Consider the following 6,220-nt stretch of genomic DNA (forward strand, 5'->3'; position numbering starts at 1 on the left):
TGTAACAGTTTTGGGTTTGGGGGGAATTTTGTTTGTTTTTGCCAAAGCAGACATTTAGAAAAACATCCATCTAATGAGATGGTATTCTTAAAAGTATTTCATTTCACTAGCATTTATTAAGTATCTTTTGTTTTAATTAATTTATTTTATTTTAATTTTGGCTGTGTTGGGTCTTCATTGCTGTGTGCGGGCTTTCTCTGGTTGCGGCGAGCGGGGGCTACTCTTTGTTGCGGTGCGCAGGCTTCTCATTGTGGTAGCTTCTCTTGTTGTGGAGCACGGGCCCTAGGCGTGCAGGCTTCAGTAGTTGTGGCACATGGGCTCAGTAGTTGTGGCTCGCAGGCTCTAAAGCACAGGCTCAGTAGTTGCGGCGCCGGGCTTCATTGCTCTGCAGCATGTGGGATCTTCCCGGACCAGGGCTTGAACCTGTGTCCCCTGCATTGGCAGGTGGATTCTTAACAACTGCGCCACCAGGGAAGCCCTATTAAGTATCTTTAAACCAGGACTGAACACAATATTTAAGCTATATTCTGTAAGTTCCTGATAGCAGGAACTCTACCTGTCTTATGACTGTATTCCTAGTGGCTTGTGCAACATGGTCCTACAGACATTAACGAGATAGTTTAATGAATGTTGCCTCATTTTTACAGAAAATTATGTTATTTATCACCCCACATCCATGCAGCCATGCCTGCATCCTCCTGCACATGCCCCTCCCCATCACTGTCTCAGCTTCTTGCTTTTCCTCCTGGCCAGTGGCCTGGAGCTGCCCTGTGGTCCCAGAGTGGAGCTGCTGCTATTGCTGCCACTGCCGCCACCATCACCCCTGCCACGTTGCTGTACTGAGGAAAAGAAACTGACCTTTGTGCCTGAGCACAGGATCTGTGGAGGCTATGGCTCTCCCTGCAGCTGCCTGGAAGTGCGTGGTGTTAATGCCCCGAGAGTAGGGTTCAGGTAAAATACAGGATACTCAATCAAATTTGAATTGCAGAGAAACAGCAAATAACATTTTTAGTATAATTCTGTTACAGATATTGCATGGGACTTTTTTTTCCCCCTGTAAATCTGGCAACCCTACTTGGAGGGTGAATTTTGACCAAAGAGATGCAGCACAAGAGGGAACTGGTAGATAAATTCTTCCTTCATTTCCCCAAGATAGACTGTTCCAAAGTGCAGTAATCCATGAAAATATCCTAAAAGACTGAGCAGTTAACCACTCTTGTTGAAAAGCTATGGCAGCGCAGTAACACCTAAATTTGTAAACCCTCCTCCACTGCCTGCCTCACTTCCATCTTTTCCTCCCTTCTGCTTCCCAGAGATAGTGCCCCGCAATGAACTGGCAGCAGGTGAATGTTTCTTGTTGTTTGTGGCAGGCTCTAGGAAACCTAGGCTGGCATAGTAATTTTGGTAGTGGATTCTTCAACTGGAAAATAAAACATGAAATAAATGATGGTTTTCACAAAGTCAGGCACAGGGCCCTGCAGACTCAAAATCCAGACTGGCTGAGAGCGTTGGGAAAGGGCGTTTAAAGAGGTAATTAAGGTAAAATGGGGTCATAGAGGTGGGCCCTAATTCAACATGACTGGTATCCTTATAAGAAGAGGAGATTAAGACACAGAGGGAAGACCATGTGATGACAAAGGGAGAAGCCAAGGAGAGAGGTCTCAGAATGAAACCAATCTTGGACACCTTGATCTTGGACTTCTAACTTCCAGACTGTGAGGAAATAAAATTTCTGTTACATAAGCCACCCAGTTTGTGGTATTTGTTCCCACAGCCTTCAAAAACTAAAACACGGTTCATGGAATCAAAACAAGTCAAGTTAATTACAGAACTTGAATAATTAATGTCACTGGAATAAGCTTGTCTGATTAGTCCTGCTCCACAATAAAGACAGTTCTCTCCTGGGGGTACTTCACTATAACATCCCACCATGTAAACACAATAAATGGTTTTTAGTTCTAAAAGCTCAAGAACATTTTCAGTTCATGGAACTATGAACTGGAACTATGTTATGAAACTGAAGCTTTGATCAGATAAAAGTCACTCTTTTTAAATTAATCTTATTTATTACCATTTATTTAGTTGCTCCACTAAACATGAATAGCTCCTGCAGCTTCCTATTTCAAAATCTATTGCAGAAAGTGAGACCGTGGCATGGACATATATACACTACCAAACATAAAATAGATAGCTAGTGGAAAGCAGCCGCATAGCACAGGGAGATCAGCTCGGTGCTTTGTGACCACCTAGAGGGGTGGGATAGGGAGGGTGGGAGGGAGGGAGATGCAAGAGGGAGGAGATATGGGGATATATGTATATGTGTAACTGATTCACTTTGTTATAAAGCAGAAACTAACACACCATTGTAAAACAATTATACTCCAATAAAAATGTTAAAAAAATATCACTTGCAATTTGGATTATTAGTACACTTTTTTATTAGAATGGTTGACTTCAGGGGTGGCTGTTCTTTTGTTTTCTGTTCCATGTACTTATTATCAAATTTACATTAATGATTCTGTTAGTAAGAGGTAATTACTTTTGTTTCTTTTTTATGCATTGTTTCTGCAACAATCAACCTCAAAGATTTTTTAAAACACTAAAGTAGATTAAATTCCAGCTTTTATGTATTTCTTCTGTTACATAATTCCCCTACATCCAACGTAGTAAGACTATACTCTAATTACATTTCACATGTGCTATAAAATTTTTCTGTTTAAAACAAATTACTCTGACTCAGAAAGGAATAACATTTGCTTGAACATTTAGGACACCTGGCATTAGGTTAGCAACTACCAAATTCATATATAATCTAAAATAGTAACTAGAAACATTCTTAATTCATGCTAATGAATAATTATAATTTTACTAAATATTGCTAATTAGGCAGGGTGCAAACAAGTATCAGGAAAAGTATCAGGAAAAAAATCAGAAGAATATTATTTCTTAAGATTATATTTATGTTAAAAATATGTTCAGTTTTCTTTGTTACTTTTAGAAGTAACAAAGTGGTGCACAGGTCAATAAATTACTAAAACTTGTAGTTAATCTTTAAGTCTACAGCAGCTTTTAAGAAATTGTAATTTGTAATTTAACAGAAATGTTAAATTCTGCTGAACTGTTACCAGATTGAAGCATTTCTATTCTCTGTGTATAATTCATCTCTCATATATTTCTCTACTATTAATTTATATTTTTGCTGAAATAATTTACCAATTCAATAGTTAGCCATTTTACCCCTACCTCCTTCTGTGTTCTTGTGTCATAATGTCTCTTGTGCTGTTAACTTGCAGCCTTCAAAAATCGGTATCAAAGAAGGATCAATGAATAATGATTAAACCTAAATCCATTAGCTAATTTAAACAGGTAAAGCTTTTAAAAAGCTTAAGCTTGGTGCATTTAACAAGAAGAAAAACAAATAAATACACTCAACATTATCATCAGTAAGAAAACAAAGGACATGGAAAATTCACAAATGGAATATTTAATAGAAGCCAGTTTTACAGCGACTGCCAAAACAATACTAATGAAAATATACAACACACACCAGAGCAGTGCTTCTCAACTTTTAATGTGTATACTAATCACCTGGAAATCTTGTTAAAATGGAGATTCTGATTTAGTAGGTCCAGCACAGGGCCAGAACTTCCGTGTTCCTAACAAGTCCCTATGTAATAGCTGTGTAGGTAGTTCAAGGACCTCTCTCTGAGTAGCAAGGACTTAGTGTGTACCTTACTCTGGGTAACTTATGAAATGCTTTAATTTGGTTTCAAATCAAATAAAAAAGTAATCCTTGAAATCTTTAATGAACGTTTATTGAGTACCTAGTATGATCTAGACCAGGAGGTCCCAAAATATGGTTGCCAGACCAGAAGCACCAACATCACTCAGGAACTCGTTACACAGCTGACCCATGAACAACGTGGGGGGTTGGGGTGTCGACCCTGGCTCGGTCAAAAATCCAGGTGTAACATTACAGTTGGCCCTCTGTATCCAAGGTTCCATATCCATGGATTAAACCCACCAGATTGTGTGGAACTGTAGTCTGTATTTATTGAAAAAAATCTGCACATAAGTGGACCCCTGCAGTTCAAACCTGTACTCTTCCAGGGTCAACTGTAAATGCAAACCCATGAACCCCACCCGGACTTACTGAAGCAGACTCTGAAGGTGGGGCTCAGGAGTCTTTTAATTAGCTTTCCAGATGATTCTGGTGCATACTAAGTTTTGAGAAACACTACTCTAGACACTATGCTGAGGGCTTGGGAGGTAAACCTGAGTATGTGACTCTTCTTGCTTTAAAAAAATCTCAGTCTAGTAGGAAGTCTGCTGAGCCAGTAAATACCATTAAATATGCGGTCAGTACAAAACCAGAATGACAGACAAAGTGGCACCTAACATAGCAGAGCATGTAAAGAAGGTTTCCTAGAAAAGGTCACAGGAGCTGAGTCTTATAAGGAGTTAGACATCAGAAGACAGTCACATGTACAACATATGCAAAGGTAATGCAGGAGGAAGTTTGGCACCTGTGAAAAACTGCAAGTAATTCAGTCAAGATGGCTTGAGTGTGGGGTGTTTGAGGACTTCCATTCTGGTTGCTTTTCACCTGTCAAAAGATAAAACAAAAACCATTAGAGCTGATACAAATTACAAAGTTAGATCTATTAACTTCCTGGTAAGGGAACCCATTCTATGAAGAATTTCACTGATGGGGGAAAAGTCAAAAGTTTTTAAGTCCTAGAAAGGGGGAGTTCATGGGAGTAGTGCTAATTAAGGATGGGAAACTTGTGCTCTGGATATGGGACAGAATGAATATATAGGTTGGTACACAGTTGGTTAAAATAAAACAAAAATCCTGTTGTTCATTCGTTAGGGAAATGTCTTCAGTCAAGTCCAGTGAGGAGAGTCTTACTTCTCAGGGCCATTGAGATTTATGGACCCTTATCAGCTTCAGTCTACTGTGCTGAATCACAAAAGTCAGTTGATATCTCCTAGGCAAGCTCCACTTTAAGTGGGAAATTTTCCTTGGCAATCCCTCCTCTTTGTCCTTCCTCATCTTGAGATGCCAGGATGAGCACACAAAGGATAGCAAATCATCAGATTATCAGCTTTCCCACCACCATCTTAGGCTTGGGTGCCGTTCTCACAGGATTCCACTGTGTTTATCCAAGTGGTTTCAGTCTCCTCTTGATGTAGTATACTTGGAATGTACAACAGCAATTAAGGTTATGTTAATAATACACTTGACACACCCTTTGCACTTTCTCGGGTTAATAGCAGCCTTAGACCTACTAACCACTTCTAGGTGTAAGGCCTGAGAGGAGCTCTAAAAGCACCAATGAGTAGCTGTAAAGATAAAAAAACAAAACCAAAAGAATGCTGAAGTCCAAGCTAGGGAGTTTCAAGAAGGGGTGAGTGGTCAACAGTGTAAAATACTACAGACAAGTACACCAAAATGAGGACAAGAAAGTGTCCACAAAATTGTACCACAAGTGTTGGTGACCTCAGTTAGGGCAGTTGAGGAAAGCCGAAGAATGAATAGAACTGAGTAAATAGGGATTGGAAGTGCTCAGTACTCTTTCAAAGAAACTTGGTTTCTTTGGCTGTGATTCACATCAAGTGCTGCCAAGCCCAATCTAGGTTTTCCATTTCTTTTTATTTGTAGGGCCAGAAATGTCATTCAGATCATCTTGCTTATTATGTGCCAAGTACCACTTTACAAAACTATCATTTCATTCTGTCCTCTCACGGCAATCCTATTGATGAGAAAAGTGAAAAAATTATGAGAAAAATGGGGCTTCCAGGGGTTTACATGCTCTAGATTCAATAATTTGGCTCGAAAGCCTTCTAACATTGTGCACAATGCCTTGGTGGTTATTTAATTGTCTGGGAGAGCCACTAAAGTACAGAAGAGGTAAAAGGCTGGGGAATGTAGCTGACTTCTCCGGGGTGAGATAAACTGCTCAGCTTCCAACATTATCAGTTCATCATCCATCATTCCTGCATCCCACATCCACCCCTCATCCCTCCACCGGCCCATGCTTATTTCAAGAAGGCCCAGCACAAACTACAAAGACTGAGACGCACCTGTCGCCAAGGTAACACTCCACTGTTACATACCGAGGTCTTCCCCCACTTTCCTCCGGTACGCAAGCAAACCCAGCCCCTGCAAATTTAGAGGTTCAGATGAGAGTTTGGGGTAGTTTGGACCCTCGGGCTT

Source organism: Balaenoptera acutorostrata, chromosome 7 (assembly GCF_949987535.1).
Source record: "Balaenoptera acutorostrata chromosome 7, mBalAcu1.1, whole genome shotgun sequence".
Lineage (NCBI taxonomy): Eukaryota > Metazoa > Chordata > Mammalia > Artiodactyla > Balaenopteridae > Balaenoptera > Balaenoptera acutorostrata.